Consider the following 25,179-nt stretch of genomic DNA (forward strand, 5'->3'; position numbering starts at 1 on the left):
GAATTAAAACAGAAGCTTCCACATAAAAGGATGTCACTAATATAATGAGAAAATTAGTATTCAGCAAATTTTACGCAGGGTAAATGATCATTGTGTTTGTCCTTCAATTATTCAATCTTTCTTCAAATAAACAAGGACTATTTCAATCACATTATTTGCAATTTAATTTTATTTGCAGAGAAAACAAAATGTGATCATGGAATACTTTTTATATGGGAATTCTGGCTAGGTTCTGAGGGTTATCAAATGTGCATGCATACAGCGGAACATCTTGTTTGTGAAACAATGAATAGATGGGTAAGAATTTTTATTCAAACCTAATCTCAAGACTTACATTTAAGAATTTTAGAAGATTCCCCTTAATGCTTTATCAGACAAATGTAGTTAAACAGTTATTTACAAAAGTTCATTTTGCAATTCATTTCATCAGTCCTGGCTTGTGTTCTGGAAAATATCAGTTTAACTCAACAACAAGGCTTATTCCAAATGTAAAAGTAGGTCCTTCACTTAGAACATATAACACAGAAAATCTACAGCACAATACAGGCCCTTCAGCCCACAGTGCTGTGCCAAACATGTACTCAGTTTAAAAAATTACTTAGGGTTACCCATAGCCCTCCATTATTCTAAGCTCCATGTACCTATCCAAAAGTCTCTTAAAAGACCCTATTATATTTACCTTCACCACCATCCCGGCAGCCCATTCCACGCACTCACCACTCTCTGCATAAAAAACTTACCTTTGACATCTCCTCTGTACCTACTTCCAAGCACCTTAAAACTGTGCCCTCTCGTGTCAGCCATTTCAGCCCTGGGAAAAAGCCTCTGACTATCCACACGATCAATGCCTCTCATCATCTTATACACCTCTATCACCTCTATCCTCCATCACTCCAAGGAGAAAAGGCCGAGTTCACTCAACCTATTCTCATAAGGCATGCTCATCAATCCAGGCAACATCCTTGTAAATCTCCTCTGCACCCTTTCTATATTTTCCACATCCTTCCTGTAGAGGGCTGACCACAACTGAGCGCAATACTCCAAGTGAGGTCTGACCAGGGTCCTATATAGCTGTAACATTACCTCTCAGCTCTTGAAGTCAATCCTACAGTTGATGAAGGCCAATACACTGTATGCCTTCTTACCCACACAGTCAACCTGCACAGCAGCTTTGAATGTCCTATAGACTTGGACCCCAAGATCCTTCTAATCTTCCACACTGCCAAAAGTCTTACCATTAATATTATATTCTGCCATCATATTTTACCCACCAAAGTGAACCATGTCACACTTATCTGGGTTGAACTCCATCTGCCACTTCTCAGCCCAGTTTTGCATCCTATCACGAGGAAATCCGCAGATGCTGGAACTTCAAGCAACACACATAAAAGTTGCTGATGAACACAGCAGGCCAGGCAGCATCTCTAGGAAGAGGTACAGTCAACGTTTCGGGCTGAGACCCTTCGTCAGGACTAACTGAAAGAAGAGCTAGTAAGAGATTTGAACGTGGGAGGGGGAGGGGGAGATCCAAAATGATAGGAGAAGACAGGAGGGTGAGGGATGGAGCCAAGAGCTGGACAGGTGATTGGCAAAAGGGATATGAGAGGATCATGGGACGGGAGGCCTAAGGAGAAAGAAAGGGGGAGGGGTGAAGCCCAGAGGATGGGCAAGGAGTATAGTGAGAGGGACAGAAGGAGAAAAAGGAGAGAGAGAAAAAGAATATAAATAAATAATTAAATATAAATTATTTATATATAAAATAAATAAATGATGGCTGGGGTACGAGGGGGAGGAGGGGCATTAACGGAAGTTAGAGAAGTCAATGTTCATGCCATCAGGTTGGAGGCTACCCAGACACAATATAAGGTGTTGTTCCTCCAACCATTCATCTTGACATTAGAGGAGGCCGTGGATAGACATGTCAGAATGGGAATGGGACATGGAATTAAAATGTGCGGCCACTGGGAGATCCTTCTTTCTCTGGCGGACAGAGCGTAGATGTTCAGCGAAGTGGTCTCCCAGTCTGCGCCAGGTCTCGCCAATATATAGAAGGCCACATCGGGAGCACTGGACGCAGTATATCACCCCAGCCGACTCACACCACTGGTTACCAACCTCCATGCAGAATATGACCCGCCTACAACCACTCTTTGCCTTCTGTGGACAAGCCAAGTCTGGATCCACAAAGCAAGGTCCCCATGGATCCCATGCCTCCTTATTTTCTCAATAAACCTTGTATGGGGTACCTTATCAAATGCCTTGCTGAAATCCATATACACTACATCTACTGCACTACCTTCATCAATGTGTTTACTCACATCCTCAAAAAATTCAATTAGGCTCATAAGGAATGACCAGCCTTTCACAAAGCCATGCTGACTATTCCTAATTATATTATGCCTCTCCAAATGTTCATAAATCCTGCCTCTCAGAATCGGTTCCATCAACTTACCAACCACTGAAGTAAGACTCACTGGTCTATAATTTCCTGGGCTATCTCTACTCCCTTTCTTGAATAAGGGAACAACATCTGCAACCCTCCAATCCTCCAGAACCTCTCCCGTCCCCAATGCAAGGATCATTGCCAGAGGCTCAGCAATCTCCTCTGTCACCTCCCACGGTAGCCTAGGGTATATCTCATCCTGTCCCAGTGACTTATCCAACTTGATGCTTTCTAAAAACTCCGGCACATCCTTTTTCTTAACGTCTATATGCTCAAACTTTTCAGTCCACTGTAATTCATCTTTACAATCACCAAGTTCTTTTTCCATAGTGAATATTGAAGCAAAGTATTCATTAAATACCTCCATACCTCCTCCAGTTTCATACACACTATTCCACTGTCACACTTGGTTGGTCCTATTCTCTCTTATCTTATCCTCTTGCTCTTCACATACTTGTAGAATGCCTTGGGGTTTTCCTTAATCCTGCTCACCAAGGCCTTCTCATGGCCCCTTCTGGTTCTCTTAATTTCATTCTTAAGCTCCTTCCTGCACACTTTATAATTTTCTACATCTCTATCATTACCTAGTTTTTTGAACCTTTCATAAGCTTTTCTTTACTTCTTGACTAGATCTACAACAACCTTTGTACACCACCATTCCTGTACCCTACCATCCTCTCCCTGTCTCATTGGAATCCATCTGTGCAGAACGCCACACAAATATCAACTGAACATTTGCCACATTTCTGCCATACATTTCCCTGAGAACATCTGCTCCCAATTTATACTTCCAAGTTCCTGCTTGATAGCTTCATATTACCCCTTACTCCAATTAAATGTTTTCCTGACTTGTCTACTCCTATCCCTTTCCAATGCTATGGTAAGGAAGATAGAATTGTGATCACTATCTCCAAAATGCTCTCCCACTGACAGACCTGACTCTTGACTAGGTTTGTTTCCCAATACCAGATCAAGTACAGCCTCTCCTCTTGTAGGCTTATCTACATATTGTGTCAGGAAGCCTTCCTGAACACAGCTAACAAACTCCACCCCATCTAAACCCCTTGCTCTAGGGTGATGCTAATAAATAGTGAGGAAATTAAAATCTCCCATCAAGACAACACTGTTATTATTGCACCGTTCCAGAATCTCTCTTTATCTGCTCCTCGATGTCCCTGTTACTATTGGGGGTGTCTATAAAAAACACCCAGTAGAGTTATTGACCCCTTCCTGTCTCTAACTTCCACCCACAGAGACTCAGTAGACAATTCCTCCTTGTCTTCCTCCTTTCCTACGGCCATGACACTATCTCTGATCAACAGTGCCTCGCCCCCTCCCTCCCTCCCTATCCTTTCTGAAATATCTAAAGCCTGGCACTCTAAATAGCCATTCCTGCCCCTGAGCCATCCATGTCTCGGTAATGGCCACAACATCATAGCTCCAAGTACAGATCCGCGCTCTAAGCTCATCGACATTGTTTGTGATACCCCTTGCATTAAAATAGACACGTTTCAAACGTTAGTCTGAGCACATCCCTTCTCTATCGCCTGCCTATCCTCCCTCTCACACTGCCTACAAGCTTTCTGTACTTGTGAGCCAACCGCCCCTTCCTCCGTCTCTTCAGTTCGGTTCCCACCCCCCAGGAATTCTAGTTTAAACTCTCCTCAATAGCCTTAGCAAACCTCTCTGCCAAGATACTGGTCCCACTTGGATACTAGTGAAACCCATCCTTATTGTACAGGTTGTGCCCGCCCCAAAAAAGGTCCCAACAATCTAGAAATCTGAATCCCTGCCCCCTGCTCCAATCTCTCAGCCACGCATTTATCCTCCACCTCACTCTATTTCTATACTCACTGCTGTGTGACAAGGGAATAAGCCCCAGATTATTACCCTTGTGGACATGCTTCTCAGCTTCTTTCCTAACTTCCTGGAGTCTGTTTTCAGGACCTCCTCCCTTTTCCTACCTAAGTCATTGGTTCCAATATGTATCACAATCACTGAGGTTCATCTTCCCACTTCAGGATATCATGGACGCGATCAGAAACATCCCAGACCCTGGCACCTGGGAGGCAAACTACCATCCTTGTTTCTTTCCTGCATCCACAGAATTGTCTGTCTGACCCCTAACTATAGAGTCCTCTTTCATGCTGCCGCCCTCTTCCTTTCCCTACCCTTCTGAGCCACAGGGCCAGACTCTGTGCCAGAGGTATGGCCACTGTTGCTTCCCTCAAGTAGGCCAACCCACCCCCTCCCCCCCAAGCAGTGCTTATTGTTAGCCCTGTTGTGACTACTTGCCTACAGCTCCTATCTATCATCTCCTCACTTTCTCTGACCAGACGAAGGTCATCCAGCTGCATCTCCAGATCTCTGACCCGTTCCGTAAGGAGCAGCAGCTCGACACACCTGAAGCAAATGGACCGTCCGGGAGGCATGGAGTCTCCCGGACATTCCACATCCCACATCCGACACCCACTATAGAACACTGACCTCGCAGACATACTTCCTGTTCCTATTCTTCATAAGTAACTTACCTCGCCATGACTCATTATTGCCGAAGCCCTGCTGAGCCAAAGCCCTCCTACTCTGACTCCCTCTACGCATGCTCTATAAAGCTGTCTCCTTTTTAAATTCTTCCCGCCAGTCTAACTTGCTGATGTCCACGCACCTGCGCAATTGTTCCTCAATCAAACCGCTGAGGGAAAAATGCTCTCCTTTTAAATTCTTCCTGCTGGTCTAACTCGCTGACATCCATGTGCCTGTGCAGTCGTGCCTTGATGAAACTGCTGAGGAAAAAATGCACTCCTTTTAAATTCTTCCCGCCAGTCTAACTCGCTGACATCCTCGCGCCTGCTTAGTCATGCATTAATTAGTAGGTACAACAAAGGATTGGATCCTTCCTAAATTATTATTACTATATGGGTGGAAATCGGTGTTCCCGTGCATGAATCACAAAAAGTTAGCTTGGGGGACTGCCCCTCCAAAAGAGACTAAATAGTTTCTCCTGTATTTGGAGTAGAGATGAATGAAGACTGATCTTATTCAAGGATCCCAAGTGGGATTAACAAGGTAGAATTTGGCACATTTTCACTTATGAAAGAGTCTTCAACAGAGGGATATAACAGTAGCATTAGGGGTCAGTCATTTTAAATTGAGATACATAGAAATTTCTTCCCATGGATGGTAAATATCTGGAATTCTCTGCCCTGGAGAATGGTGGAATATCATTGGAACTATTTCAAGTGGAGATTCATAAACATTTGATTGATAAAAGAATAGAAGGCTCTGAAGGAATGATACGGGAGAGGAGTTAAGGTGACCAAGCATCAGATACAGGTTTATTATTACTGACATATGTGACGAAATTTGTTGTTTTGTGGCAGTAGGTCAAAACAATACATAAAAAAATGACAATAAGCTACAATAAGAAATGCATAAATAATAAGTAAGTAGTGCCAAATGAGAGCACAAAGTGAGGGAGCTCTCATGAGTTCTCATTCAGAAACCTGATGGCAGAGGGAAGAAGCTGTTCCTAAAACATTCAGTGTGTGTCTTCGAGCTCCTATCTCCTCCTTAATGGTAGCAATGAGAAGAGGGCATGGCCAGGATGGTGAGGGTCCTTAATGATGGATGCCACTTCTGTGAGGCATCACCTTTTGAAGATCTAAGTGATGGTCGGCAATCTCATGCCCATTATGAAGCTGGTGTGTTTGCAACCCTCTGCAGATTTCTCTGAACCTGTACATTGACACCTCCATACTAGATAGTGATGCAAACGTTCTGAATGCCGTCCATGGTTTACCTATAGAAATCCCCTTATACTCCTAATGAAATATAGTTGCATGCCTTCCTTGTAGTTACATCAATATTGTTGGGCTCAGGATAAATCTCCAGAGATGCTGCTAGAACTCAGGAACTTGAATCTTCTCAGCCTTTCCACTGCTGACATCTCAATGAGGACTGGAATATGTTCTCTCATGATCATAGATCTTAGATCAGCCATAATCATATTAAATAATGGGGCAAGCATGAAAGGACAGATGGCCTACCTCTGCTCCTATTTCTCTGTGTTTTTGTCTTCTGTCCTGATTAAATGCCTTGCTTTATGTATATAAACTGCAATAATTTGTAGGAAGCATCACACACAAAATGCAGGAGGAACTCAGCAGGTCAGGCTGAATAGATAATCGATGTTTGGGACCAAGACCTTTCTTCAGGACTGAGAAAGAAAGACAAATATGCCAGAATAAAAAGATAGGGGGGAGGGGAAAGAAGCTAGCTAGAAGGTGAAGCCAGGTGAGTGGGAAAGGTCAAAGGGGAGAAGGAGAAATCTGATAGGAGGGAAGACTGGACCAGAGGAGAAAGAGAAGGAGGAGGGGAAGAAATAGGCAGGTGAGAAGAATTAAAAAGTCAGAATGTGGAATTGAGGAAGTGTGGGGGGTGGAATTTGTTCACCTGAAGGAGAAATCGATGTTCATGCCATCAGGTTGGAGGGTAGCCAGGCAGAATATAAGGTGTTAATCCTCGTCCCTGAGGGTGGCCTGGTCTTGGGCCAAAAAGAAGCCATAGACCGACATGTCAGAAAAGGAATGGGAACTGTTTGGCCACTGGGAATTTGTAGGAAGACTGAAAAACCCTTTTTGAAGATTTCTGCTTAGTAAGCCACGTCAGGAATACTTATCCCACACCTTCCACTGCCAATTACATCTAAACACCAGCATTATGTGAGGCTCAAATCTGGGGTTCAACTGGATCGAAATAACATAAAAAAAGAGTATAAGAATTCACATCAGCATTTTTTCCATTATCAACCATACAGATGAAGCAAAAAGGATAGTTTAGAAGTTAAAATATTCATATGATGTTTAATACACAATGAAAAATTCCCTCTGGCAACCTGTAGATAATTCACTTTGTGTACCAGACAGAACATAGCCACATTTGAAGCCAATCAGTGGTAAATATACTTTTCTATTCATTTATGACACTTCAGCAGGGAAGTACTTTAAATATGCCATGGAATACGCTGCAGGAGATAATGACAGCTCTGGCTAATTAGCTTGCCATCTCATTGCTTCTAAGGAATACCAAGAGGATGATATGCTAGAAGATAAAACCTTGAACAGTACACTATAGGAACAGGCACTGCGGCCCATTATGTCTGAAGTGAACATAATGCCGATCTTATCTAATCCCACCTGTCAGCTCAGGATTAGAATCTCACTATGCTCTGCTTGTTCATGTGTCTGTCTGAATACTTCCAAATCAGAATCAGGTTTATTATCACTTATGTATGTTGTGAAATTTTTACAATAGGACTACAGTAGAAGACATAAAAATTACTATAAACTATAAAATAAATAAATATTGCAAAAGAGGGATTAAAATAAATAAATAATACACAAGATGCATTGTTCACGTAATGTTCAGAAAACTGATGAGAGGGGAAGAAGTTTTTGCGTGTGAGTCTTTAGGCCTGTGTACCTCATCCCCATTGGTAAAGAGAAGAGAGTATATCCCAGATGGCGAAGGTCCGTAATGATGGATGGCAGCTTCTCGATGGCCTCAATGGAGGATGAGGGTGTGCCTGTGATGGAGCTGGATGAGTGTACGGTCCTCTGCACCTGCTTTGAAATGACGGATCAGAGCTATTATACCAGAAGTAATGCAAACAGTCAGAATGTTCTCCACCATGTAGAAATTTGCTGAAGTCTTTGGTGACACACCAAATCTCCTTAAACTCCTAATGAAGTATAACTGTTGGCATGCCATCTTCATGATTGCATCGATTGCGTTGGCTCCAGGGTAGATCAGTTGAAATGTTGAAGCCCAGAAATTTGAGACTGCTCACCTTTTCCACTGGTAACTCCCCAATGAGGACTGTATGTGTGTTCTCCTGACTTCTTTTATATAATTGCTGATGACTTGACCTTTCAGATCTCCTCCCACCATGACTGTTGTTACAACCCCCAGTCCCTCATCAGTGATCACTCTGGTACATGGTGGACCATTCTGAGTAAAGAGCTGGCAACTATAATGGCAGTAATTGTTAGTGGAGATAGAAACTCTGATTTATGTAAAAGTAGCAGAAACATTAAATTGTTAATACTTATGAAATAAGATACTGTACAACCATTGCAATGTTAGTTGGAAGATACTCACAGTGTTTTTATAATCAAACAACTTTGGTTTAATTGTTGTTCTAAAATAACTCAAGACAAAGACATTGAATCATACATTATTAGCATTATATGATAGGAGACCATTGGGCCCATTGATCAGTGTCAGCTCTATGGAGTTCTGTTTCTTTGGGCCTTTGTGCATTTGAATTTTGTGCCATCACACCGATCCCACTGACTTAATGCAGAAGAAACTGCTAATTTCCTACAGCTCAGTATTTGATGCTATATATTGCTACCAATACAGTAACAACCCTCATTGGGAAACAAATGTTAAGCAATAACTAAAGAAAGAGAAACCTTACAGAAAGGATAGATGTAGAAAATATTTTGGCAATATGAAAAGATAGAGAAAGGCTTTAGGAGGAGGGAAGGAGGAATTAATTTTCAAAATTGTAGATTTGGTCTGTATCAGATGTTATGAAGCTGAAAACCTGACAAAAGGAGCAGAATGCACCTCAGAATAGACTGCTTTTGCTTTTAACAGTGGAAAGGAGGTGATAAGTAGACACCACAGTGCCTGCAGAAGGCTGGTCGCTTCAGGCCATTTGAATTCATTTTACCAGTGCTTATATTTTAAAGCATTGTGGCCTAGATTCCCTGAAACTGGAAAATTGGAAAGGATGATTAAATTATTGAAGATGTGAAATACATGCCTTTAATGCACTAACCACGAGCCAAGTTAATTCGGGGTGTTTCATCCAAGCAGTGCAAGCACCCAATAAAATGTGCACAATCTGTCCCCCCCTGCCCCCCCATTACCTGTTTTTGAACAGCCCATCCCTTATCAAAAACCTCCCCAACCACGATCTAGGTCACTCTGTTGCTCCTCATGATCACCTGAAGATTATTACATTACTACGCTATATTTCTTTTGTTTGAGAACACTATATGTATTTCTTCTTTCAGATCAGGTAGCTTTAAGCACAAGAAGATACATGGGATGTGAAAATAAAGCAATAAAGGAATGAATCTGTATAGTTAATCACAAATAAAAGGAGTAATACAATTTCCACCACTGCTCCTTACATGCATCTGCTGTCACACAGCCTAGCTGATGTTATGTGTAGCAGGATTTCATGCCTGACAAGCCTCCAGCCCATCAATCAAGCTAGCTGTGTGCAGTAAACTGAGAGAGAAAGAGAGGTCCATGTTCAGGAAAGCAACACTTCCTTCTGTGCTTTCTATCCTACAGGTATGCACAATGACAAATATGGTCATTCCTTTTCATTGTGGAGATTGTCTTTAGGAGACTCCACACCAATGACAGATGTTTGTGCCCATCTCATGCTAACCTAACAATTACCAAGCTTGTAACGTCCAATGTAGAGTTATTCATAACTTACCTACTTTTTTTGCTGGTTCAAAGTTCAAAAGTCAATTTATTCTCAAAGTATGTATATTTCACCAAATACTACCAAGAGATACATTTTCTTGCAGGAGTTCACAGTAGAACAAAGAAGTGTACACAAAAAGGAACAAACCACGGATGTGAAAAAAAGACAGCAAACATTGCAAGTACAAAGCAATACCTAATACTATACCCACACATCTAATCTTCCATTTCACCACTGCCACTCTCCCACTCACCGCAGACTGATAATGCATCACTACTCCATTCATTGGGATGGGCTCAACAATCTTAATTGAAAAGGTAAAGATAAGCAAGTGACTTAGATACTTCTCCATATTTCTATCTTATATTTTTAATTCATTTCTAGTATTTTAAAAGTTATCTAAATAAACCTGTTTTTATTATTGTGTATTTTTTATATTTCAATTACATGTCTATTTGATCATCAGAGATATTTAAAGTAGAACAGGTCACCCCAGGAGTGCAGTCTAAGACATAGCCTAAAGTTTAATGTTAAAAGCACATATATATCACGATATACAAGTCCAAGATTCATTTTCTTGCAGGCATTCCTAGTGAATCCAATAACTATAATAGAATCTATGAAAGATTGCACCCAACGGGGCAGACAAACAGTGAGGAAAAGACAATGAACAGCAAGTACAAAAGAAAAGAAATAATCTATAATAATAAGTAAATAAACAATAAATATTGAGAACATGAGATGAATTGTCCTTGAAAGTGAGCCCATGGGTTATGGGAAGAGCTCACTGATGGGTCAAGTGAAGTTGAGTGAAGTTATCCGCTCTGGTTGAAGGGTAACAACTGTTCCTGAACCTTGTGGTGTGAGTCCTGAGGCTTACTGTACACTCTTCCTGAAGGCAGCAGTGAAAAGAGAGCATGTCCTGGGTGATGAGGACTCCTGGTGCTGGGTGCTGCTTTTCTGCGATAACACTCCATGTAGATGTGCGCACTGATGGTAATGGCTTTAAACGTGATGGACTGGGTTGTATCCACAACTTTCTGTGGGATTTTCAGGTCAAGGGCATTGGTGCTTTCATGCCAGGCAGTGATGTAGCCAGTCAATATACTCTTCACCACACATCTACAGAAATTTGTTAAAATTTTAGATGTCATGCTGAACCTTTGCAAACTTCTAAGGAAGTAGAGGTGCTGCCGTGTTTTCTTCATAATTGCACTTACATGCTGGATCCAGAACAGGTCATCAGAAATGATAACACCGAGGAACTTAATATTGCTGATCCTCTCCACCCCTGATCCCCAAATGAGGACTAACACATGGACTTCCAGTTTCCTCCTCCTGAAGTCAATAATCACCTTCTTGGTCTTGCTAACATTGTGTCAGAGGTTGCTGTGGCACCACTCAGACAGATTTTCAATCTCCCTCCTACATGCTGATTCGTAACCACCTTTGACTTGGCCAGCAACAGTGGTATCATCAGCAAAGTTAAGTATGACATTGGAGCTGTGCTTAGCCATACTATCATAAGTATAGCACGAGTAGAGGAGGCAGCTAAGCGCACAACCTTGTGGTGCATCTGTGCTGATGGAGATTGAGTCAACACGCATAGGTAATCTGACTCACGAGACAAACATGAATTTGGGGCCTCAATGCATCTTGGAAACAAAGGATTCAAAATACAAATGTACCTTTTAAAAAAGCACAGTGGTTAATGGTCTCACTGGAACAGATCACTGGCAGGACTCATACTGGACCAGAACACTGGCAGGACTCACACCGGACCAGATCACTGGCAGGACTCACACTGGATCAAATCACTGGCAAGACTCACACCGGACCAGATCAGTGGCAGAGCTCACACTGGACCAGATCAGTGGCAGAGCTCACACTGGACCAGATCAGTGGCAGGACTCATGCTGGACCAGATCACGGGCAGGGCTCACACTGGACCAGATCAGTGGAAGGGGTCACACTGGCCCAAATCACTGGCAAGACTCACACCGGACCAGATCAGTGGCAGAGCTCACACTGGACCAGATCAGTGGCAGGACTCATGCTGGACCAGATCACGGGCAGGGCTCACACTGGACCAGATCAGTGGAAGGGGTCACACTGGCCCAAATCACTGGCAAGACTCACACCGGACCAGATCAGTGGCAGAGCTCACACTGGACTAGATCAGTGGCAGGACTCATGCTGGACCAGATCACTGGCAGGGCTCACACTGGACCAGATCAGTGGCAGGGGACACACCGGACCAGATCACTGGCAGGACTCACACTGGACCAGATCACTGGCAGGGCTCACACTGGACCAGATCAGTGGCAGGGGTCACACCGGACCAGATCACTGGCAGGACTCACACTGGACCAGATCACTGGTGGGGCTCACACTGGACCAGACCAGTGGTAGTACTCACACTGGACCAGATCACTGGTAGGATGCACACTGGACCAGATCACTGGCAGGACTCACACTGGACCAGATCACTGGCAGGACTCACACTACACCAGATCATTGGTAGGACTCACACCGGACCAGATCAGTGGCAGGATGTACACTGAACCAGATCAGTGGCAGGACTCACACTGGACCAGATCACTGGCAGGACTCACATTGGACCAGATCAGTGCCAGGACTCACACTGAATCAGATCACTGGCAGGACTCGCACTGCACCAGATCACTGGAAGGACTCACACTGGAGCAGATCACTGGCAGGACTCGCACTGCACAAGATCACTGGAAGGACTCACACCGGACCAGATCAGTGGCAGGATGTACACTGAACCAGGTCAGTGGCAGGACTCACACTGGACCAGATCACTGGCAGGACTCACATTGGACCAGATCAGTGCCAGGACTCACACTGAATCAGATCACTGGCAGGACTCGCACTGCACCAGATCACTGGAAGGACTCACACTGGAGCAGATCACTGGCAGGACTCGCACTGCACAAGATCACTGGAAGGACTCACACTGGACCAGATCAGTGGCAGGACTCACACCGGACCAGATCACTGGCAGGGCTCACACTGGACCAGATCAGTGGCAGGAATCACACTGCACCAGATCACTGGCAGGATACACACTGGACCAGATCACTGGCAGGACTCACACCGAACCAGATCACTGGCAGGACTCACACTGGACCAGATCACTGGCAGGATGCACACTGGACCAGATCACTGGCAGGACTCACATTGGACCAGATCACTGGCTGGACTCACACTGGACCAGACCAGTGGTAGGACTCACATTGGACCAGATCAGTGCCAGGACTCACACTGAATCAGATCACTGGCAGGACTCGCACTGCACCAGATCACAGGAAGGACTCGCACTGGATCAGATCACTGGCAGGACTCGCACTGGACCAGATCACTGGAAGGACTCACACTGGACCAGATCAGTGGCAGGACTCACACTGGACCAGATCACTGGCAGGACTCACACTGGACTAGATCACTGGTGGGGCTCACACTGGACCAGATCAGTGGCAGGAATCACACTGCACCAGATCACTGGCAGGATGCACACTGGACCAGATCACTGGCAGGACTCACACTACACCAGATCACTGGTAGGACTCACACCGGACCAGATCAGTGGCAGGATACACACTGAACCAGATCAGTGGCAGGACTCACACTGGACCAGATCACTGGCAGGACTCACATTGGACCAGATCAGTGGCAGGATGCACACTGGGCCAGATCACTGGCAGGACTCACACTGGACCAGACCAGTGGTAGGGCTCACACTGGACCAGATCACTGGCAGGACTCACACTGGACCAGATCACTGGCTGGACTCACACTGGACCAGATCAGTGGCAGGACTCACACTGGACCAGATCACTGGCTGGACTCACACTGGACCAGATCAGTGGCAGGACTCACACTGGACCAGATCACTGGCAGGACTCACACTACACCAGATCACTGGTAGAACTCACACCGGACCAGATCAGTGGCAGGATGCACACTGAACCAGATCAGTTGCAGGACTCACACTGGACCAGATCACTGGCAGGACTCACATTGGACCAGATCAGTGGCAGGATGCACACTGGGCCAGATCACTGGCAGGACTCACACTGGACCAGATCACTGGCTGGACTCACACTGGACCAGATCAGTTGCAGGACTCACACTGGACCAGATCACTGGCAGGACTCACACTGGACCAGATCAGTGGCAGGAATCACACTGCACCAGATCACTGGCAGGATTCACACTGGACCAGATCACTGGCAGGACTCACACTGGACCAGACCAGTGATAGTACTCACACTGGACCAGATCACTGGCAGGATGCACACTGGACCAGATAACTGGCAGGACTCACATTGGACCAGATCACTGGCTGGACTCACACTGGACCAGATCACTGGTAGGACTCACACCGGACCAGATCAGTGGCAGGATGTACACTGAACCAGATCAGTGGCAGGACTCACACTGGACCAGATCACTGGCAGGACTCACAGTTGACCAGATCAGTGCCAGGACTCACACTGAATCAGATCACTGGCAGGACTCACACTGCACCAGATCACTGGAAGGACTCACACTGGATCAGATCACTGGCAGGTCTCGCACTGGACCAGATAACTGGAAGGACTCACACTGGACCAGATCAGTGGCAGGACTCACACTGGATCAGATTACTGGCAGGACTCACACTGGACTAGATCACTGGTGGGGCTCACACTGGACCAGATCAGTGGCAGGACTCACACTGCACCAGATCACTGGCAGGACTCACACTGGACCAGATCACTGGCAGGACTCACACTGGACTAGATCACTGATGGGGCTCACACTGGACTAGATCACTGATGGGGCTCACACTGGACTAGATCAGTGGCAGGAATCACACTGCACCAGATCACTGGCAGGATGCACACTGGACCAGATCACTGGCAGGACTCACACTGGACCAGGTCAGTGGCAGGATGCACACTGAACCAGATCAGTGGCAGGACTCACACTGGACCAGATCACTGGCTGGACTCACATTGGACCAGATCAGTGGTAGGGCTCACACTGGACCAGATCACTGGCAGGACTCACACTGGACCAGATCACTGGCTGGACTCACACTGGACCAGACCAGTGGTAGGACTCACACTGGACCAGATCACTGGCAGGACTCACACTACACCAGATCACTGGTGGGACTCACACTGGACCAGATCAGTGGCAGGATGCACACTGACCCAGATCAGTGGCAGGACTCACACTGGACCAGATTACTGGCAGGACTCACATTGGACCAGATCAGTGGCAGGATGCACACTGGGCCAGATCACTGGCAGGGCTCACACTGGACCAGACCAGTGGTAGGGCTCACACTGGACCAGATCACTGGCAGGACTCACACTGGACCAGATCACTGGCTGGACTCACACTGGACCAGACCAGTGGTAGGACTCACACTGGACCAGATCACTGGCAGGACTCACACTACACCAGATCACTGGTGGGACTCACACTGACCCAGATCAGTGGCAGGACTCACACTGGACCAGATTACTGGCAGGACTCACATTGGACCAGATCAGTGCCAGGACTCACACTGGATTAGATCACTGGCAGGACTTGAACTGCACCAGATCACTGGAAGGACTCACGCTGGATCATATCACTGGCAGGACTCACACTGAATCAGATCACTGGCAGGACTCGCACTGCACCAGATCACTGGAAGGACTCACACTGGATCAGATCACTGGCAGGACTCGCACTGCACCAGATCACTGGAAGGACTCACACTGGACCAGATCAGTGGCAGGACTCACACTGGACCAGATCACTGGCAGGACTCACACGGGACCAGATCAGTGGCAGGACGCACACCGAACCAGATCACTGGCAGGACTCACACGGGACCAGATCACTGACAGGACTCACACTGGACCAGACTAGTGGTAGGGCTCACACTGGACCAGATCACCAGCAGGACTCACACTGGACCAGATCACTGGTTGGACTCACACTGAACCAGATCAGTGCCAGGACTCACACTGAATCAGATCACTGGCAGGACTCGCATTGCACCAGAGCACTGGAAGGACTCACACTGGACCAGATCACTGGCAGGACTCACACTGCTGCCTCTATTCTTACTGTGTGCAGTACAGTGGATTTTCATTAATTTGCTCAGTAATGCTGCACTGTGCTGAATTATTCAGAGCTGATACATATTCAGCATTTAAATTTTATAATTTGCTTTCCATAGCTTGTCAGGAAACCCTTCTGAATTATAATGGATTAGATAGTTGTGTTTTCACATTTTTTTAAACTGCATGAACATTTTCTTGGATGAACTTGTGGCACAGTTACAGATTGGTCAGTATAACGTTGTTGGCATCACTGAGTCATAGCTGAAAGAAGTCCATGGTTGGACATAAAAGCACATGCTTTGTATCAAAAGGATAGGCAATGGTATAGTTCTGTTGGTAAGAGATGGAATTACTTCTTTAGAAAGAGGTGACACAGGGCCAGAGAACGTTGGATCTTTGCGGTGGAGTTAAGACACTACAAGGATGAGAAAACTATTATGGGAATCATATATAGGCCTCCAAATCGTAGCCAGGATGTGAGGTTGAGATTGCAAAAGGAGCTGAAAAAGGCATATAATAAGGGTAATGACACAACTATAAAGAGGGATTTCAATAAACAAGGGGATTGAGAAAATCAGGTTGGTGTCAGATCGCAAGAGAGGGAACTTGTTGAATGCCTATGAGATGGCTTTTTAGAGCAGCTTGTGCTTGAGCCTACTTGAAGAAAGGCTATCTTGAATGGGTGTTGTGTAATAACCCAGACCTTATTAGGGAGCTTAAAGTAAAGGAACCCTTGGGAGGCAGTGATCATAATATGATTGAATTCATACTGCAATTTGAAAGGGAGAAGCATAAGTCACATTTGAATGGAATAAAGAAAATTACAGAGGCTTGAGACAGGAGCATGCCCAGGTGGATTGGAGAAGGATGCTAGCAGGGATGACGGCAGAGCAGAGATGGCTGAAGTTTCTAGGAATAGTTCATAAGGCACAGAATAGATATGTCTCAGATGGCAGGGGTAGGCAACCGAGACTGTCAAGGGAAGTTAAGGACTACAATAAGTCAAGGAAAGTGCATATCAGGTAGCAAAAGTGACTAGGAAGTTGGATGATTAGGAAATTTTTGAAATCCAACAGAAGACAACTAAAACAACTATAGGAAGGGAAAAAATGAAACATGAGGGCAAATTAGCCAATAATATAAAGCATATAAAGAATTTCAGTTATTTAAAGAGTAAAGAGGAGGTGAGAGTCAATGTTAGACGACTGGAAAATGATGCTAGTAAGGTAATAATGAAGGAACAAGAAATGGCAGGTGAACTTAATGGGTACTTTGCATCTGTCTTCACTGTGGAAGACACTATCAGAGTGCCAGAAGCCTGTGAGTATCAGAGAGCAGGAGTGAGTGCCATTGCTATTAGAAAGGAAAAAGTGCTAGGCTAACTGAAAAGTTTTCAGGTGGATTAGTCACCTGGACCAGATGGAGTACATCCTAGAGTCCTGAGAGTGATTGCTGAAGAGATAACGGATGCATTGGTCATAATCATTCAAGAATCACTTAATTCTGGTATGGTTCCAAAATACTGGAAGATTGCAAATGTCATTCTACTCTTTAAGAAACGAGGAAGGCAAAAGAAAGGAAACTATAGGCCAGTAAGCTTAACCTCAGTGGTTGGGAAGGTGATGGAGTCTATTATCAAGAATCAGTTTTTGGGGTACTTGGAAACTAATAATAAACTAAGTCAAAGTGAGCATGGTTTCTGTAAAGGAAAATATTGCCCGACAGATCTGTTAGAATTCTTTGAGGAAGTAACAAGCAGGGTGGACAAAGGAGAGGCAGTGGATGTCATTTACTTGGATTTTCAGAAGGCATTTGATAAGGTGCCACACATGAGGCTGCTTAACAAGATAAAATCCTTTGGTGTTACAGCTTTGTGCCATCGTTTGCAGATAATACGAAGATAGGTGGAGGGGTAGGTAGTGCTGAGGAAGCAATGTGATCGCAGCAAGACTTGGACAAATGGAAGAATGGGCAAAAAGAGTGGCAAATGGGATACACTGTTGGGAAATGTATGATAATGCATTTTGGTAAAAGGAACAATAATGTGGACTATTATCTAAATGGGGAGAAGGTTTAAACATCAGAAGTACAGAGGGACTTAATTTACAGGTTAAGTCTGTGGTAAAGAAGGCAAATGCAACATTGGCATTTATTTCAAGGGGGATAGAATATAAAAGGAAGGAGATAATGCCGAGCATTTATAAGACATTAGTCAGGCCATGCTTCAAGTATTGTCAACAGTTTTAGACCCCATATCTCAAAAAGGATGTGCTGTCATTGGAAAGAGTCCAAAGGAGGTTGACGAGGATTATTCTGGGAATGAAGGGGTTAACATTGAGAGTGTTTGGCAGCTTTAGGCCTGTACTCATTGGAATTTAGAAGAATGTGTGGGAATCTCATTGAAACCTACTGAACGTTGAAAGGACTAGATAGAGCGGATGTGGACAGGATGCTTCCTGTGGTGGGGTATCCAAAACTAGAGAGAACAGGCTCAACATTGAGGGGTGACCCTTTAGAAAAGAGGTAAGGAGGAATTTTTTTTAGCCAGAGAGTAATGAATCTGTGGAATGCTCTGCCACAGACCACAGTGGAGGCCAAGTCCATGGGTATATTTAAAGCAGAAGTTGATAGTTTCCTGATTGGCCAGGGCTTCAAAGGATATGGCGAGAAGATAGGTGTATGGGGTTGAGTGGAATCCGGGATCAGCCATGATGGAATGGGGGATCAGACTCGATGGGCTGAATGGCCTAAATCTGCTCCTATGTCTTATGGCCTGATGTTTTCTCAGTGCTATTCAACATCAGAATAATTACAATAGTCCAAATTTCCAATACACCTTCAATGAAGTCTCATTATAAATTCGACAGGAACATTACTAAGGGAACAGAAGTTAGCTATTGAAGGTCTGCTCTTCGCATCAACATTTTCCTATCACCTTCTACACTCTTCATGAGAAAATGGTTGGAAGAGCAATGAGTCCGCTTACTAGCATTCTCATGCCTTTGTGTTTAGTAGGATTCAGTACATATTTGACAGCACACATACTACAAAGTACCAAAATAATAGTCAAATACCTTGAAGAAAAATAATCATACTGTTGTTTTAATAATGGTTTCATCTCTCAAAGATGTCAATGAAGAATATACTTGGAAGAGGGCATCAATTTTGTCTCTCCACCATTGGGCTGGAGCAGAAAATGACAGCTTTCAGCATTCCTAAATAATGATGTTCACAAACAGACAAGAGGACCTTTCTCTGTCTTTGCAATATTGGACAGGGTCAGTGCTGACAAGTGTAGCAGATACATATCCATTGACAGATCTTCAGCACTACTTTTCTTGTCAGCTTGATAAATTTCAGTGCCATTTGTTAAGTATCATCTCATCTTGTGTGGTGACGAGTCAGTCTCTCTGCAATTATCAATCCATATTATGTAAACATGGTGAATTCCACTGAAATTTATAACACAAAATAAGCTCTGGGTATGAAACAATTAATATCAGTTTTCTCTGAGCTTCTCTCACAAATTAACATTTCCAATTCAAATGTACTCTGAAGGATCTCATTCTAATCTGAAATGTAGGCAATTAAAAAACTGTCTTTTTTAGGCTGTGAACCTCCTATGTGACATTAATTTTTGCAGCTTACCTCCTGGTATGTACAATGTAAAGCTGCCCATAGTTTAACACAAAATTGTAGATCAATGAAGAATTGATCAGGATGGCTGCAAAGTGATGAACAGCAAAAGATGCATTGCTGAAATTAGGGTTAGTGCTTGGATCACGACTGAAAAATTGATTAGATTCATTTTTATACCTGCCACTTTAGAAAACCACCTTATTTACATAATGGATATTTTCAGCTTCCTGTATTAAGCCTCACTTGTAAGTTACAACACTGTAACAAACAGAATTATCATCTATTTCTTTCCTGGAAGATAGTACGTTAGCTTCTTTGGTGACATTTGTAATTGGTAACTGAAGGATAAATTTCAAAGATATGTCTGATTTTGTGAGACAAGCTGAAGCTGAAGTCAAAACTTGTTTATAAGTAAAATGCCTATTTCACATAAAATTTAATGCTATAGAAATGGAAAGGAAAATACTTGAATTGTTATTTCATTGCTGTTATATTATTGTCATTGGTTTGATGGAAAAATTGACTTTTTTCAAGAACATAGTATTATGACTCAAAGCCAAAATCTTTCAATTCAGGCAGAATTGTGTAAAAGAGAACCTTTTATGCATTTCAATGACATTAATGCAGTGGAATACTTGATGTTTAGAGGGCACTGTGCATTTAAACTCACTCTGGTTGCACATTACTGGGTGCAGCACACTTTTATACTTGAACCTGTGCTTCTCAATACTCTTTCCCAAATTCAATCCCAGAGTTTGATCACCAGCCCAATATGTGAGGGGTTCATTGGAGATAAGCATGTTGATGAGGGCAGTAGACGTCAAAGGGGCATGGGAGACTCAGCATGATTTCAGGAGGTAGAGCAGCCATCAGCAGCTGAGCTGTTTAAGAACAGTTTTGGAGAGGGTTGAAATTGTGAAGCCGAAGCCATTCTTGAGGTGGTGTAGATTTAGAATGCTAACACCTTGATGAAGGAGGAGGTTATAAACAGCAGCTTGATGAGGAAAGTCAGAGGCATGGCACATTTCAGAGGAAGGTGGATGGGGAAACTAGAGGACTTCCAGCATGGGGGGCTAGAGAGTTTAATATGTTTCCCATTGGGATATTGTTGTCATTGCAAGCTTCTGTAGTCCCAAGACTGACCAATGCCCCAGGATAATATGGTCCAAATTCCCCTATAACACTCCAAAAGAAGCTCCACTGGGGCTATTGGAATGACATCAATCATTGTTCCAGTGACATTCATATCAGGCTCAAAAGGATGACTTGCAACCAGAAGAGCATATTTACACTTCCTAATTCACATGATTTAACTTAGAAATAAGATTAATAAACTCAGGAGTTTTTAACAGAAGCAGGAAATTTTGAGCAGCACAAACAGATCTCAGCAGTACATCCATGGAGGGCAACAAACAGCTGATGCTTTGGGCTATGAAGTCCCGATGATGAAAGGTGTTAACTCAAAGCGGAAGGCAGGGTGGCATAGCATTTAGCGTTAATGCTGTTACAGTGCCAGCTATCAGTGATCAGGGCTCAAGCCCTCTGCTGCCTGTAAGGAGTATATACGTTCTCCCCGTGACCAAGTGTCTTTCCTCCTGGTGCTCTGGTTTCCACCCACATACCAAACATGTACATGTTAGGGTTGTTGGTGCTTGGAGTGCAGCAGCATAGCACAGGCTGGACCAGGGCAACATCTCATGCACCATCATTATACAGGCCAGGCCACTCAGGGACTTGCGCTATCTTATTTTATTTGTGACTGTATGCTTTCTGTTAACATAACCATATATGCTGTGAGCTTTTTGCCACATGCTGTTGGTAATGTGCTTTGCACTTTGGCTCCAGAGGAACACGGTTTCGTTTGACTATATTCATGTATGGTTGAATGATAATTGAACTTGAACACTTGCAGACTCCCCTCAGCATACGTTCAGACTGTCCATGCAAATGACACATTTCATTGTATGTTTCTATGTACCTGTGACAATTAAAGCTAAACTTTCTTTCTTTTCATAGCCTCCCAGGGTATACTGTCTTCCTATTACTACCATTAGAGTGGAGATACAAGAGCTCGAAGACACAGACTCAACATTCCTCTCCTCCATCAGATTTCTAAAAGGACAATGAACCCATTAACTCTACCTTATTGTTTTTGCTCTCTTTTTGCAATAATTACTTAATTTTTTAATATAGTTCTTATAATAATTTATAATATATTTTATGTATTGCTTCAACAAAACAACAATGTTCCTGACATCAAATGTCAGTGATATTAAGCCCGATTCTGATTTCTGTGTGTAGCACAAATAAGATGCATTGCAGAGTGGATACATTTTCATTTGTAAAGCACTGGACAAGGAACAATGCTGTGATTAAACTTCTAGGCAAACTAGAGTTATTCCAGCTCAGCACAAAACCATGTTTACGAAGTAATTATGTGATGCAGTGAAGCGCCTCAGCATTTTTCAAAATACAACTTTGCGCTACTTATACATTTGATGGATCATTCTGCCAGTCTCTCTGATTTTCAAAATTAACTAGATCTGGACAGGAGCGATGAATAATCCTGCTTTCCTTCAGTAAGATCCTTTGTCACCATGAAAGATGCTAAGTCATAGAGTTATGGAGTAATGCAACGTGGAATCAAGCCCTTTGGCCTAATGGGTCCATTCCAACCACAGCATCGTCTCTGCTACTCTCAGTTAGACCATAAGACCATGAGACATAGGAGCAGAATTAGGCCATTCACCCCATCGTCTGCTCCGCCTTTCCATCATGGCTGATCCCAAATTCCACTCAACCCCATACACCTGTCATTTGCAGTTGTAACCCCATGCAGTTGCCTGAATTCAGCCCATAACTGTCCAAGCCATCTGTGCCTATTAAATGTGGCAATTGTACCTGCCTTTGCAGCTCATTCCACATAGTCACTACCTTCTGTGTAGAGAAGTTACCTCTAAGGTATCTTTTAAATCTCTCCCCTCTTATCTTATAACAGCGTGCTCTAGTTTTGGATTCCCCAGCACAAGGGAAAAGATGATAACTATTCACCTTATCTATTGCCCTCATGATTTTATAAACTTCTTTGAGGTCACCCCTCATTGTTCCTCGCTCTGGAGTTAAAGATCCAATATGGCTCTGTGAGCCACATGGAGAGGATATTGATGGGCTCACAGAGTGCATCACTGATTACATCAACTTCTGTGTGGACTGCAATGTTCCGACAAGGACTGTCCTTTGTTATTCAAATAACAAGCCACAGGTAACAAAGGACATTAAGGACATCCTGAACGCTAAAAAGAAGGTGTTTAGAGATGGAAATAGGGAGGAGCTGAGGGCAATACAGAGGGACCTGAAAGCCAGGATCAGGGAGACTAAAGACAGGTATAGGAGAAAGCTTGAGTGGAAACTCCAGCAGAACAAAATGAGAGAGGTCTGGAGTGGGATGAGGACCATCACTGTGTTCCGGCAAACTAGCAACAGAGGAGCTGAAGGCAGTGAGGACAGGGCCAATGAACTTAACCTGTTCTTTAACAGATCTGACATTGTGGCCCCTGCCCATCCCCCACATGATTCATCTGTTGTCGGCCCCCAACCAACACATATTCTACTCTCCCCTCCTACCCCTCCTCACAGTCCCTCACCCTGCTCTCATGGCTATACCCCTTCCCCACACGAAACCACCACGGTGGGCTTTACAACTGAACAGGTGAGAAGACAGCTGAAATGTCTCAACCCAAGCAAGGCTGCAGGACCGGATGGTGTCAGTACTAGGGTGTTCAAAGCTTGTGCCTCTCAGCTATGTGGAGTACTTCACCATGTATTCAACCTGAGCCTGTGTCTCCAGAGGGTTCTTGTGCTGTGGAAGATGTCTTGCCTCGTCCCTGTGCCGAAGATGCCGCGACCCAGTGGCCTCAATGACAACAGACCGGTGGCTTTGACCTCCCACATCATGAAGACCTTGGAGAGACTTGTTCTGGAGCCGCTCCGGCCTATGGTTAGGCCACACTTAGACCCCCTCCAGTTCGCCTACCAGCCCCGACTAGGAGTTGAGGATGCCATCGTCTACCTGCTGAACCGTGTCTACGCCCACCTGGAGAAGCCAGCGAGCACTGTGAGGGTCATGTTTTCTGACTTCTCCATTGCGTTCAACACCTGCTCTGCTGGGGGAGAAGCTGACAGCAATGCAGGTGGATGCTTTCCTGGTGTCATGACTGCCTGACTGCCAGACCATAGTACATGTGCTTGCAACACTGTGTGCCTGACAGAGTGATCAGCAGCACTGGGGCTCCCCAGGGGACTGTCTTGTCTCCCTTTCTCTTCACTATTTACACCTCAGACTTCAACTACTGTACAGAGTCTTGCCATCTTCAGAAGTTTTCAGATGACTGCCATAGTTGGATGCATCAGCAAGGGAGATGAGGCTGAGTACAGGGCTACGGTAGGAAACTTTGTCACATGATGTGAGCAGAATTATCTGCAGCTTAATGTGAAAAAGACTAAGGAGCTGGTGGTGGACCTGAGGAGAGCTAAGGTATCTGGGGATACAAATTGACAATAAACTGGACTGGTCAAAGAACACTGAGGCTGTCTACAAGAAGGGTCAGAGCCACCTCAATTTCCTGAGGAGACTGAGGTCCTTTGAGATGGAACTGGACTCTCTGCCGGTGGTGTCTGAAAAGAGGATGCTGTCCAAGTTGCATGCCATCAGTCTCCCATCAAACTTTACAACTCCTCCCTTGGAGGGTCAGACACCCTGAGCCAATAGGCTGGTCCTGGACTTATTTCCTGGCATAATTTACATATTACTATTTAATTATTTATGGTTTTATATTGCTATATTTATACTCTATTCTTGTTTGGGGCAACTGTAACGAAAATCAATTTCCCTCAAGATCAATAAAGTATGACTATGACTATGACTATGGCCTAACTCTTTCTATAATTCAGGCAGCATCTTTGCAATTGTCTTCACAGGAGATTTTGGGAACAGCTTCTTAACCTCTGCCATCTGATTTCTGAATGGCTCAAGAAATCTTGTGCGTTACATCACCATCTTGCTTTCTCTTTGCACTTTTTTTATTATATATTCTTATTGTAATTTATAGTGATTTTTATGTATTGCACTGTACTGCTGCCTAATTCTGAAGCACAGCCTCATCAATGACATATACTTGCAACATAATCTTCCTACTCCATAACCTGATGCCCTGACTGATGAAGGCTAGAAGGCTAAACACCTTTTTCATGATCCTGTCTACATGTGCGACCACTTTCTGTGAATTGTACACTTGTATCCCCAGGACCCTCTCTTCCACTGCCATTCACTGTACAAGTCTTACCCTAGCTTGACTGTCCAAAATGCTTTTCCTCGGTCCATCTACCTAACTGATCAAGGTGCTTTCTCAATTCATTCTAAAGACATTTCTACTATCAACAGGACCCTTAATTCG

This window comes from Mobula birostris, chromosome 7 (genome assembly GCF_030028105.1).
Source record: "Mobula birostris isolate sMobBir1 chromosome 7, sMobBir1.hap1, whole genome shotgun sequence".
In the NCBI taxonomy this organism is placed as follows: domain Eukaryota; kingdom Metazoa; phylum Chordata; class Chondrichthyes; order Myliobatiformes; family Myliobatidae; genus Mobula; species Mobula birostris.